Source organism: Panthera tigris, chromosome B2 (assembly GCF_018350195.1).
Source record: "Panthera tigris isolate Pti1 chromosome B2, P.tigris_Pti1_mat1.1, whole genome shotgun sequence".
Classification (NCBI taxonomy): Eukaryota; Metazoa; Chordata; class Mammalia; order Carnivora; family Felidae; genus Panthera; species Panthera tigris.
The window spans coordinates 130,677,726-130,692,305 of record NC_056664.1 but is presented as its reverse complement, the minus strand read 5'-3'; the positions used below and the strand labels follow the sequence as shown (position 1 = coordinate 130,692,305).

At 36.6% G+C, this 14,580-nt stretch overlaps 1 protein-coding gene across 1 annotated transcript in view; it reads right to left on the bottom strand.

The window, feature by feature from the left end:
- GRM1 (glutamate metabotropic receptor 1) overlaps positions 1-14,580 on the bottom strand; it is a 462,841-nt gene that overhangs the window by 402,759 nt on the left and 45,502 nt on the right. The gene's annotated exons all lie outside the window — the stretch shown is intronic.

The following is a 14,580-nucleotide window of genomic DNA, read 5'->3' as shown; positions in this document are numbered from 1 at the left end:
TAAAAGGGATATTGAACAACATACTAAGAAATATTTTCTACAAATCTTTGAAAATTATAAGGCATTATTTACATTTCCAATGTTCGTTCTGACTTGTAAGAAATAAACAGAGACAATATTAAAACACTACCTAGAAAAAGCAGTTCTTCAAGGAGAGCAAACAAAGTCAGGCATGTAGTTTTCTGAAAAGTTAATTTCATATGGCCTTGTGACAGGAGCTGGACAAAGGATAATCCATGGCTGTAATCTTTGGCAAGCACCTGGTAGCCTCTGTAATTAACTAAAAGAATATTCTAGTGCTTTGGACATTGGGCCAGCAGGTGGCCAAGTTAATGAGGTGCTGAGAAAGATGGGACTCCTCACATGTATCTTGGGACTGTACACTTCTGGATGGAGAGAATATCAAAACAGTAGGCAATCACACTGCTAGAAATACATGGTTTCCTATCTCTGGTGGGTCCTTTAAGTATTTGTCCTGTTTGTTTTTGAACTTCTCCATTTCCCTTTCCTTCTCCCTCACTGAATAGTTGAGAAAACAGAGGATACCAAATATTATTTCTCTTCTCTTTCCCAAACTTAATTGTATCACCACCCAGAAGAAAGACTTTTCCTATTCAGTGTGGCCCAGCCACAATTCCTTCTTGCCTCCTCAGAAACTCTGCTTCGGTTATCCTCCAATTCTCCTTTTCTACCACTGTTTTCCATCAATTTTTAAAACTGCTTCACACTTTCTCATCCTAGAAAATGTTTTCACTTAGAAGTACATCTCGGTCTATGGGGCGCCTGGGTGGCTCAGTCGGTTAAGCGTCCGACTTCGGCTCAGGTCACTATCTCGCGGTCCGTGAGTTCGAGCCCCGCGTCGGGCTCTGGGCTGATGGCTCAGAGCCTGGAGCCTGCTTCCGATTCTGTGTCTCCCTCTCTCTCTGCCCCTCCCCCATTCATGCTCTGTCTCTCTCTGTCCCAAAAATAAATAAAAAACGTTGAAAAAAAAATTTAAAAAAAAACAATGCAACATACTTGCAGCCTCCACTTCCTCCTGGCTCTGCCCTTCTAATGGGTTTAGAAATGAAGAGATCCTTGAATAAGTCATGGGAATAAAAAGTACAGCACAGGCAATACAGTCAATGGTACTGTAATAGTGTTGTATGGTGACAGATGGCAGCTACCCTTGCGGTGAGCACAGCATAACATAGGTTTGTCAAATCATCATGCTGTACACCTGAAACTAATGTAACATTGTGTATCCACTATACTCAGATAAAAAAAATTAAAAGAAAAAGTAAATAATTAACCTGAAAAGTTTTTGTACCAGAAAATAGGGAGTTTTCAAAAAATGATGGTACATGCCAAAAGAATACAAAAGCCAGCTTGTCAATTTAGTACCAAAATAAATAATGATGATGATTAATAATAGACTAAAATGCACTGAATAAAATAGGAATCCATAAGTTCATACTCACATAAATAAGTTGATGAATAAATCAGAAGTTTGATGATTAACAGGATATTTACAGAGTTTCAAAGCAACTTCCCATAAAATATTCATTAATTACAAACTTTACAGTGGAGAAGACTGGGAGATACCATATTAATCTAGCGATCAAAATTAACATCATCAATAATGGGAAAAACTTAAATCATATACCTTTTAGCAGTGCAGTGACAGGAACGAAACATTGCTTCTGGAATATTCCTAATGAAGAGGTATACCTTATATCTAATCATGACGAAACATCAGTAAAACAAAACTGAGGGACATTTTAGAAAATAATTGGACTTGTGGGGTACCTGGGTGGCTCAGTTGGTTAAGCAACCGACTCTTGATTTTGGCTCAGGTCATGATCTCATGGTGTGTGAGATCTAGCCCAGCATTTGGGGTTCTGTGCTGACAGTGTGGAGCCTGCTTGGTGTTCTCTCTTTCTCTCTCTCTCTCTCTCTGTCTGCCCCTTCCCAACTCTCTCTCTCTCTTTTAAAATAAATAAACTTTAAGAAAAAATAAAATAAATTAATAATAAAATAATTGGACTTGTTATCTGCAAAACTGTCAAAATCATGAAGTCAAGGAAAGACTGAGGAACTACTCCAAACTGAAAGAGATTAAGAGACACGACTAATTCTATACTAGATCCTGTTGCTACAAAAGACTTTATTGGGACAAGAAGTAAAACTCAAATGGGGTCTGAGAGTTAAACGGTAGTAATGTGTCACTGTTAATCTCCTGGTTTTGATGGTTGTATTTTGGTTAAGTTTGAGTATCCTTGTTTATAGAAAATCACATTAAAGTACTCAGACTTTGGGGGAAAAAATGAGAGAGATTCTTGGGGAGGCAGACGCTAGGAGGAAGTGGAGGCTACTGGTACAGAGCACTGTTTCCATAACCCTCCTTTCCCCATCAGCTTTGTGGTTCCCTTCCTGGAAATCTCTCCTCCCTTGGCTGCCATAATGTCTGTTGTTTCCTGGTTCTTCCTCTTTCTCCTTCTAGTTTTGTTTGAGTTTTTTTGTTTTGTTTTGTTTTTAATTTGAGAGAGAGAGAGAGCATATGCAAGGAGAGGGGCAGAGAGAGACAGAAAGAGAGACAGAATCTCAAGCAAGCTCGACGCTCAGCCCAGAGTAGGGCTCCATCTCACAAACCTTGAGATCATGACCTGAGCTGAAGTCAAGAGTTCAACGGAGCCACCCAGGCACCGCTCTCCTAGTTTTCTAACTGTTCCTTCTACATCCTTTTTCTGGATCCTCTTTCTCATTTTCACCTTCCTCAAAGTCCTGCCTTTACTGCTCCTCTTTTCACTCCATATCCTCTCCCTTGGTAATCTCATCCACTCTTAGGGTTTTAACTACAGCTATTTGCTGACAAATCACAAATCTACCTCCCTTTCTACATCTTTGGCCTGTGGGATCTCTCAACCTTTTTTCCCATAGATGCCTCAAATTCAACTACTCTAAAACTCATGTTTTGCCAGTCTATGCTTCCTCTTTTCTCACTATTTAGTTACACAAAATGGAAACGTGGTAGTCATTACTGACTCCCCTTTCTCCTTTATCCTTATAACCAATCATTCACTAAATCCTAATCTCCCTACTAAATTCCTGTCAAATCCATTCTCCTTTCCATCCCAACTGACACTTACTTTAGTAAAGCTCTTATCATTCTTGACTAAATTAATTAAATTGGCTTTTTCTCCACCACTTTCCCAACTATCAATGGCCTATCAACTTGTGTCCTAATTTCCAATCTGACTTCTTTTCTTAAGCCGTCCTCTCCAAAATTTTCAGGGTGCTGTTTTCAAAATATAAATCTGATTGTGTTTCCTCTCTGTTTAAAATCTTTCACTGGCTCACCATGTTTACAAAATAGAATCTAAATTTCTTGGCATGGCAAGCCTGTCCCTTCATGACCTAAGCCTTTCCTCCCTTTACAACTTGCTCTTTCCCCAATCCTTTTCCCTGAACATATATTCCAGAATTAGTGACATTTTTAAGTTCCCTGAGCATGCTTTGTTTTCTACATCAATACTTTGACTCATAGTCACTCCTCTGTGTCCTGTAATGGTGTGAATTTCAATGTCACATTCTTTGGGAGGCTTCTATGAGGTTACTCTCACTTCTTTCTTTGGTCCAGAGAAAAGTAATGACATTTCTCTCTTACCTCTTTATTCATACGTACTCTGATGGTTGTATTTACCAAACTGAATGGTAACCACCACATGATGAACTTCTTGATAGAGGGATTATAGTTCAGCTCTGGTCATTGATGACTATAGCAGAGAGCTTGACCCAGAGAAAGTGTTCACTAAACATCTGTTTAATTACAATAAACATCTGAATGCATATTCTTTTTACCATCATAATGACACCTGTCAGCCAAAAAGTAAAAATAATATGGTACACTCATTTACCCAGGAAAATGGGACATTATCTGTTTAAGTTGTTTCCCTGTTCCAATATCCTCATATCACCTTGTATTCCATTCTACTGTAAACAGTTTCTCCTCTGTTTTGTTTAGCCCTTTATAATGTACAAATTATAAAATATGTCAGAGCACCACCAAAAACAGAGGAAACTGCCTCAAGTATCCAGCAATAGCTGCAGAACAATCCATACAAGTCTAAATGAAAACCCTCATCTATAGCCACATGCTATGGATGCAACTGTTATGAAGGAAAAATACAGGAAGCTAAGTGTGCTACTCAAAGTCAGCAAATCAGCAAAATATATCTCTTCTTTATTTGCATACATTCACTACAGAACATTCTTATATTTACTTCACATGGGCTCCCTTAGAATAAGGACATCTTCTTATTTAAGGTTGGAATAGCCTGACAACAACAATAATATCTTACATTTATTTAGCTCTATCTCATCTGTACAATAAACTTAAGGGATTATTTTTGTACATTTTACCCTGATGGCTCTCTAAACATGGCTAATTCCCTGAAGCCTTTGTTTCCATCCTACCTCTGATCCCTAGAATCCGTCTCTAGGCATCCTTTTCTAATATTATCTCATCCTTATGCACTACACACAACCCCTGATCATTTGCTGTAGAGATAGTACCATTCAGCCACCTGAGCAAGTGTAATCTCTCACTCTTGATCACAGCCCTCACAGGGATAGAATCCTTTCTTCTTTCATTAAAAAAGATGCCCCTCATTGAAGAGGGCATCTTTTGGGATGAACACTGGGTGTTGTATGGAAACCAATTTGACAATAAATTTCATATATTAAAAAAAAAAAAAAGATGCCCCTTACTGGCCTTTATTTTTCTGCCAGAAAAAAATGAAAGCCTCAACTAGAGTTTCATATGGAATGGGCATTTCAAGTTGGAATTTCATTTTCTCTAAGAAAGGAACTTTATTACAAGATGGTAACAAACATAAATATGGAGACAGAGTTGCATAAATCCTGGGAAGAAGTCAGATCACATAAGAAAATGGCTTTACCCAGGCTTTCAAGAGAAATGTTAAGAGCAGGTGGGTTGGAAGCAAGAGAGTTTGAAAAGAACAGGCTTCTATTGTTCAGAGTCTTTCTGACCTTTAAGAGTTCAGAGATATAACAGTTCTTGGCAATGTCAAGGTGCCAGACGATGGTCAGAGTAGGTGGGTTGCCGAAGTGAAGGGAAAGGACACAGAATTTATGTCACTGAACTAAGAGGATAAGCATCAATGGATCACACATATGAATATTGGAATCATTCGGGAGTATGACAAGAGTCCATATTGAAAGGCAGACTATCAGCAGTAAGAATGAGTTTTCAGTGACAGCAGAGTCTCCCGGAAGCTACTAAATGACAGCAGCAAAGTTGGGAAGAATTTAGCGTGGCTGGATGATATAAACCTCAGAGAAGAGAGGAATGCAGGAGGTTGAATCATATGATTTTGAAACCATCAATCAAATGGGGCACCTGGGTGGCTCAGTCGGTTAAGTATCCTACTCTTGATTTTGGTTCAGGTCATGATCTCATGGTTTTGTGAGTTCGAGCCCCATGTCAGGCTCTGCCCTAATAGCATGGAGCCTGCTTGAGATTCTCTCCCTCTCTCTGCCCTCTCCTGCTCGCACTCACTCGTCCTGAAAAATAAATAATATATTTTTTAAAAACTTAAAAAAACAATCAAGCAAACAAACAAATGAGACTTGTTTTTAAAAAAATATCTAATACGAAGTTGAATTAGTCCTGGCTTTGTTACTAACACATATTATAGTCTTGGGCAAGCCATTTTATTTCCCTGGATCTTTTGTTTTCTCATTTATAGCATGAGAAAGAGTCCTAAAATCTATACCACATGCTATGCTTTTAACCACGAATTTCATGTTTGTCTTATTTTACTGGGCTTTAGGGTCAAAATCTATACCTGATTAACTGATTGCATGTACTTGCTCATTATTCATCAGCTAAAAAGGGCTCATATCTTAAGAATCTGTCCCTTTTGGGGCGCCTGGGTGGCTCAGTCGGCTAAGCGTCCGACTTCGGCTCAGGTCACGATCTCACGGTCCGTGAGTTCGAGCCCCGAGTCGGGCTCTGTGCTGACTGCTCAGAGCCTGGAGCCTGTTTCAGATTCTGTGTCTCCCTCTCTCTCTGACCCTCCCCTGTTCATGCTCTGTCTCTCTCTGTCTCAAAAATAAATAAACGTTAAAAAAAATTTTTTTTTTTTAAAAAAAGAATCTGTCCCTTTTGTGGGAATTTAACAAAAGCAGGTAAAAGTTACTTGTATATTCCATCTCCTTGTTCTCCAAAACACTGTTATGAGGTAAATAATATAGCAGTGATTATCATTCCCATTTACAAATAAAACTGAGATGAATATATAGTATTTCCAATAGCCTTTCATTCCTTTATTTTTTATGATTAAATTTTTGTAACCCATGAGTCTTACAACTACATATATGTCTCTTCTGACAGACTATGGGACCATTAAGGATAATAATTATAGCAATGATAATAATAATCAAAATGTCTTTAATTTATGTATTCTTAGCACCAAGACCAGGGTCTGACACATAATAGACCAATGTATAAGATGGTCATGTCTTCATTAGAATGCAAAATAAGTTAGTTGGTAATCAAAGAACTGCTCTCCCAAAATCGTTTTTGTTTTTCAGTTGCCAATTTAGGCTTTTATCAGGATCATTTAGATAATCAGCTCGAATCTTTAATTTCTTGGCCATGAAGTGACCAAAACAGATAATTTTAAAATTGATAAAGGAGAATTTCTGCCTGAATCAATAAATTATCTTCATAAAAACATTAACACTATATTTGGTACCACAGTGTCTTAAGCTTAAGAAAGCAAAACTTCCCGTGAGATTGAAGGAAATTAAAATTACAATTTTTCCTGTAAATTTAGATCTTAAGTGTTTTAGACATTCATAGAAAACAATTAGGCATGGGGGCACCTGGGTGGCTCAGTCAGTTGGGCATCCGACTTCAGCTCAGGTCATCATCTTGCAGTCTATGAGTTCGAGCTCCGCATCGGGCTCTGTGCTAACAGCTCAGAGCCTGGAGCCTGCTTTGGATTCTGTGTCTCCCTCTCTCTCTGCCCCTCCCCTGCTTATGCTCTGTCTCAAAATAAATAAAAACATATCTGTCTCAAAAATAAATAAAAACATTTTAAAAAAAAGAAAACAATTAGGCATGAAAAATAAATAGAATAAATAAATAACACCTGAATACATAAGTTACATATATATTTCTGCATAAAAATTTTAATCCAATGATAGGCCTCTCATGGATAAGACAGTCACATCATTTTGCCTTTATATCTCAGCCTGACTCTGGTTTTCAACTATACCTTCTCTGAAAACCTTCTCCTACCAAGATGTTGCTTCCAATCTAATATCAGAACCCATTAACGATGAGTTGCTTTTTCAGTGGTTTTAGGTACTCAGGAAACTATTCTGTCCTCCACTGTGGTTTCCCACCCCTCTGTGGTGTTACTATGGGGCATGCTGAAAATACGGCTTCTGACAAATTTCTTCAAGATGATGCCACTCTAGCCACTACCTAGAAAGTTATTAAAAATCCATACAACAGTCATTGTATATTAGTACCATAGATCCCTAGGAGAAAAATTTTAGTAACTGAAGAGAAGTGGGAACTGCCAAGCCACATGATGGGGGAAATATAAAATAGGAGTTGCCATCACCATCTACCCTATGCAGGCCAGCTACTTGAAAAATTTATTCCAAAGCTAATAAAGTCACAGAGTGATTGATGGTATGGCAGAAGAATCAAGAAGAGTTCAATCGTTCTCAAAATAATAAAGATATCTCTTTTTTGTCATCTTTGAACATCACCTTAATTCCTTGCACATAATAGCTGTTCACTAAATACTGACTAAATAACTTATAAAATGGTTTAATAAGGCTAGCCAATATAGTAAAAAAATAACAAATATAGAAACTCAAAAGTATAGTAATCTGGGGACATTTTTTGGTAGGAAAAAATGGTTTTATATATTTTTTAAAGTTTATATATTTATTTTTGAGAGAGACAGACAGAGAAAGAGACAGACAGACAGAGAGAAGAGGAGAGAAAGTAACAAGCAGGGAAGGGCCAGAGAGAAGGAGAGACTGAATCTTGAGCAAGTTCCATGCCATCAGCACAGAGCCCAATGCAGGGCTCAAACTCACAAACTGAGAGATCATGACCTGAGCCGAGATCAAGATTCAGACACTTAACCTACTGCACCACTCAGGCGCCTCTAAATGGCTTTATATTTTTTTTTATTTTTTTAATGTTTATTTATTTTTGGGAGAGAGAGAGAGAGCGAGAGCATGAGCAGGGGAGGGACAGAAACAGAGGGAGACATAGAATCCGAAGCAGGCTCCAGGCTCTGAGCTGTCAGCGCAGAGCCCAACGTGGGGCTCAAACCCACAAGCTGTGAGGTCATGACCTGAACTGAAGTCAGATGCCCAACCAACTGAGCCACCCAGGTGCCCCTAAATGGCTTTATATTTTTCAACAGGCTTCAAGATTACCACTGTGTCCCAGCACATGTAGCAACTGATAGTCATAATGATTACTTTGTATATTTGAGGAAAGTGTCTATTAAATCCAGCACTCTTTTTAAAAAGTCAGAGAACTATATAGGTTGCAAAGATCAGCTTGTAAAATGTTTAAAATATAAAGTATAGCATAGGAAATATAGCCAATAATATTGTAATAGCTTTGTATAGTGAGAGAGGGTAACTAGACCTATGGAGATAATCATTTCATAATTATGAAAACATCAAATCACTATGTTGCACACCTGAAACTAGAATAATATTGTATATCAACAGTAATGCAATTTTTAAAATGTAAAAGGTTGGAGGTCAAAGAAGCCAAGTCTCAAGTACCCAGGTAAGTCAACTGGAGAATCAAGGTTCTGGATGAACAAGGTTTTATTTGGATGTGAACCCTTTTTCTTAAATCACAAATAGAGTATCTCATAACTATCCCTGGTTTTTCTTTTGTCCACATACCCATGCCTGCTAATAATGTATGTGCTCTTACCCAAGTTACACACTGATATAATTATATATTAAATATATTAAGTCTTAGTCCATGTTGTTTAAACCTAAAGAATCATGGTTTTGAAACCTACTCATGACACGCCTGTGAATTACACCAAAATTCTCCTGGTCCTCCAGGATTACAAGACTAGGCATAGTTTGGACTCCTCCTTATCATTGACAAAGGAACACCTTTTATTTTTGCCAACTATTTCAACAGCCTAGTAGCTAGAATTCCACAATAACTAACATTTTCACAGTTAGTTTTCGCCCTTCCCTTTAATGGATCTCCCCTACATATTTCAGTAAAATTCACTTTAATTATTTTTGAATCACATCAAACTGTGCTTGGGTATATCTTTCTTGAAACCAAAACTCTCTGGCACATGCTTCAAAATTCTCCAGTTTTTGTCCTTCAAATTAATAAGCATTCACAGTCACAAAATATAAGAATCCAAGTTGAGTTGCTATCTTTATTATTAGTTGTTGGACCACACTCGCCACTCCAGACAAGCTAACCTGCTTATTTTATCCCATGGGGACATTCTTACTACTGCTTCTAACTTTTAAAAGAAATGTCATATAAAAAAAACACTTATCAAAATTCCCTTTTTTGTGGCTTTTTTCTCACCAATTATCCTCACCAATATTTTCTTCCAGTGTTCCCTCAACATGTATAAATTCACGTTTCTAAATGCCCACACTTATACTTTATTTGGTTTACATGTGTTCAACTGTACCCTCTTTACAGTGTAAAGTACTTAGTAACTGAGACCAAGCCTTTACATTTTTTACATATTTTTGTATAGCATATCTTCAATTAGAATTGAGTGACTATTGTGATGGCTTTTCATTTAAATTACTTGTATTGATTGATTTATCTATAAAGTAGTACAGTATATAATGGAAAACCATACTGTCAAGGGAATTCTGAAGACTGAATGACCACCAGAGTCAGCCAGGAAGTAGTTTGCTGGTGATAGACTATGGGACATTACACTTGACCCTCCCTTACTTAGTCTCAATGTATATAATTAAATCCTGAGGACACAAAGCTGGTCTTATGGTGATGCTAAAATGAATTAAATAATCAAACCCCAGAACTTACTGATAAGGTCAATTTAAGCTAATAATTTTATATTTAAAAGGAAACAAAAAGTAAAGTCTTACTCTCAGATATAATAACAATACCAATATTAATAACTGCTCAAGCACAAAAAGAAGGAGATATGGCCTAGCAGCCGCACATATGTTTTAGAACACTTTTGGATAAGAACTTATCTCAAATCTACTTGAGTTATTTGTGATGATGAAGGAATTAAAAACTAGAATAAATGGGCGAGAGAACTGGTGAGATCCAGCACAAAAGAGAGGATTTACTGATGGCAAATATCACAAGGAAGAGGAATTTAAATTGTTTTGGACGACTCCCAGTGGTTGATGGAGAATTGGTGGAAATTTCAGAAAGTCAGGTCATTACACAGAAAAGCAGACTAGTAGGTGAAATACTGCTTCTGAATTTAAGTCCTATATTCTCTTACTCATATTAGAAATCCTAATCACCAATAGGAAACTCAGAGTATATGGGAACTGCTTCTTGGGAAAGATGTAATCGTGGTGTTTTAAGCATCTTTAATTGATTAACCTAAATAACCTTTGATGACACTGCTGTTCCTTATTTTGTGACAAAATGGAGCAACTATTAAGGTAACTTTTTGTGAAATAGGTTGGAATCAAGATAAGAAAGATATGAAGAAAGTTTCGGGGGCATAGATAGAAAATACAATATTTGGTAGAAATAAAACTCTTATATGTAACTTCATTACCTAAGGTAATAGTTCACTGACTTTGGAGGATTTTCCTCTGATGCCATTGGACTGCTAAAGTAAGTTTTATATCAAATAGAAAAAGGGTTTTAAGAAGAAAAAAGATTTTGAAAAGAAGCCCTCAAAAAGGCCAATTTCATATAAAATGTAAGCAAGCATCAAAAAAAAAAAAGGTGCACTAAAACAAAAAATGTTAACTGTAAACAAAAAAGCACCTTACAGTGAAGGGCACTGTATACCAGCATAATTAAGTCCTTTATAATAACAACACTCCTCTGACACATAAGACAAAATACTGACACAGAAAGGCTTAAAACAAATGAAAATGTACCCAATCAAAAAAAAAAAAACTTTTTGAAGCTACTTAAAGAATATTCTTTATTGGATTCGTTCAATGCTTTTAATGTAATCAGCTAGAATTACATTCAAGTGCTGCCTTCTATAACTTTTTGAAATGATAAATTTGATTCTTGATGGGGAATCTGCATTTCATCACAAGGATAAAATCCAGTGTCCTTGGTCAAGATATTCTTCACAGAAGTAGGCTATTTTTGTATTTTATGCTTGGCATATTTAAAGACACACAGTCCAGGTGAGTAACTTGCTCCAAAATGCACTCAATCTTTATCTGTGAATAAGGCTCTATTGCTTCAGTACCTACTCTTCGACGGATCCTCTTTCAATACTCTCCTCAGTGACTATCCTGAAAATTTTTCTGGAGAGCTTACTGCAGGTACCTTCACGTGTACCAATACTCTTTGATGCCAGGGAAACCAACAGTTGTCATGACCAGAGGTTCAGTGTGGTGCAAATGATGTGGCAGAAGATTGAAAAGTATGTAAAAGAATATTACAATGGAATTCTAGCTGGTTTAGAAAGCAAACAGAAAACATCTCCCAGCTTAACTTTGATATAAAATGAAATAAGAAAGGGTTATAAAAACAGTTGGGGCATTCAAATAATAGGATGCCCCAATTGTGATTGTAAAGTCCATCAAAATTAACCATGGAAATGAAGGTACACTAATCTAGTCACTTAGTACTTTTACTATACAATGCTAGCTTAACTATACGAGCTATTCTTCTAATACTAGCTTAACTATGCTAACTTAACTTCTAATTTAAAAAATTATGATGATAAATTTACTACAGAATGGCTAATTTGGAAAGGAGAGGTGAAGGTCACTGGAGGTTCCAGAATTTCTAAGCTCCAAATTGTTAATATCCAAACTGGCCTCTTTCCTGAATAGTGCCCAGATGGCAGAGACAACATTGATATGTGGTCTTAGCTGCTTTTTGACAAGGAACTGTCACCAGTAGGTGACCCCATCAGTCTGAAGGCAGGAAAATTACTAAATGATGCAAGGAAATGCCTGCAGGCCAGTACACCATGGGTCCCTGAGAAGCAGGAGGGCAGAACCTCAGGAAAAATGAATTTTCAGCTGGTGCTTATACAAAAGAGACTGTTACGTTTCTTTGCAGATAGAAGAAAATAAAATCAATTTCATTTCCATACATATTATGTCTAATAAGAATAGGAACAAATTCTCCTTGAGAGGAAATAAGATCATATGTAAAAGGTAGGGGAATGGCGTCATCTCTTGATAATAGACACGAAAGTTAGCTGTGACACTGCTCTATGAACACAACGTAGTCTAGAATCAACTACTACAATAGTATGGAGACATAATCTCTGCCGCACAAAATCAGTCAGAAGGCAGAAAGGAAATAAAGTAATCCAAACTAATATAGGGTGAAATTTTAATATTAGCCCTTCCTGAACAAAATTGGCAAACACAAGTCAAACTGATTTTCCAAAAACATAATTCTACTTGTCAGAAAGCAACCCACTATAAGCAATTATTTTTAGCAAAGTGATGCAACTGAAAAACAAATTGAAGATGGATAGGGATGTCTTTACTCTTCACTACCCCAACATAAAATGATGTTATAATAAAATATGGGAAATAAAACTAGGGTATGAAAGTAATGAACTATTAGTTTTGGAAAGAGGAATTTATACTTCTAGTATCTATAAACTATTACCTAGCTCAACGGAGGGAGAATTATTTAATATTTAAATAAATCACATTCCATCTAGATTTTGCCATTCCCTTTTAGAGAGATCTAATGCTGATAATTAACACATCTTCAATTTGTGCTTTCAAGATGTTCCACCTAAGCACCAGAGGAAACTATGTTAAACATTAAAAATGCAGGAAATTAACATTAAACATTAATATGCAAGAGATTAGCATTTGAACCTAAAATTGTTTCTTAAAATAGTTATATGAGATTTTGTTGAAAAAGAGATATGCCATTCACTATTAAAAATCAAGATTCAGAAATATGAGTCAGCTGTTAAAAGTCACAATATTGCGGCAGAAAGTTTTTCCCCCAAAGGCAAATTCCAAAATTATAATGCATAATTCTACATTGTTTTTGTTTGTTTGTCCTGAAAACTCTGCTCCCTTTATTAAAGCATTGGTTTTCATTAATAATCACCATATAACCACATCAGTAAGAATGCTTTTTAATTTTGAAATCAGAGTTCACACCAGTGGCTGAATATTGTGTAACTGTTGCAAGAACATGAAGTCATGCCTTTCTTTCCTGGCCTTTCTTTTAATAATTTGATATTTTAAAATATGAATGCAGCAATATTCTCAAGATTCTCTTCCATATGCTAACATATATATATATATATATGTACACACACACGTGTGTGTGTGTGTGCACGCGCACACGTGTGTGTGTGTGTGTGTGAATTGCCGTAGGCAATTAATATTTAATCCAGGTCTCAGTTTCTTTATAGACCTAACAAGGGAGTTAAGAGTAAATGACTCAAAAGTCTCATTTTATCCCCAAATCTGCATAGGCTGAGAGAAGGAGAGTAAGGGAAATCTTAAAAAAAAATACTTTGAGAATTCATGTAAGACTCTGTAAAAATCAAAGTTTTTAACCTCAAATAAATCTATTTCTTTTTTTAAGCCATTTTAAACCTAATTTCTGCTATCCTTTTATTAGTAACTGATCTAACTAAATTCTAATGAGCAAAATCGTCGTATTAGAAGAAAAAGACTAGAAACCAAACTCAAATCTGAGAGGTCACCAGTGCTATATCTCATAAAACAAGATAATTCTTGGGGGGAGTGAGGGCATCTGGATAATTTTAACATACTTAATAGAAAGAAAATAAATATATGATTTAAACTATTTACTTTTCCCTTGTATCTGAGGCACCCTAGAATTTGAAGTAAGTTTCTGATATACAGAGGAAGATGGACCCATGAATCCAACATTCCAAGGAAGCTTTGTATGTGAAAGAAGGGGAACCACACACTAGGACAAAGAAGCACCTTCAGCTGTTCGAGACAAGATAAAGCTTTCAAGACCAATGTAGGTGACAGCAAGTTTTGTTGTTTTTGTTTGTTTCCCCAGTTGCTCATATTGGATTAGTCTGTGAAGCTTGGAAAACCACAGCCAGTCATTTAAGGGTAGTATACCACCTTGGGCAAACAAGCCTTTCAAACACAAACTCAGAATGTGAGACAAACATGTAGCCCAAAAACTACAGTTGGATACTACTCACGGAGAGTTTGTATCTTATAGGTTCCTACTATCCCCCAAAACACCATGGGACACAGTTTTCCTCCACTATAATTACAGAAGGAGGATCAAAGGTAATGCCTGGGTGGGTGTGTACTGACAAGGGTAAAGTCTGTTGCCCACAGTGCAGGAAATAAATGGGGGGTGGAGGGCAG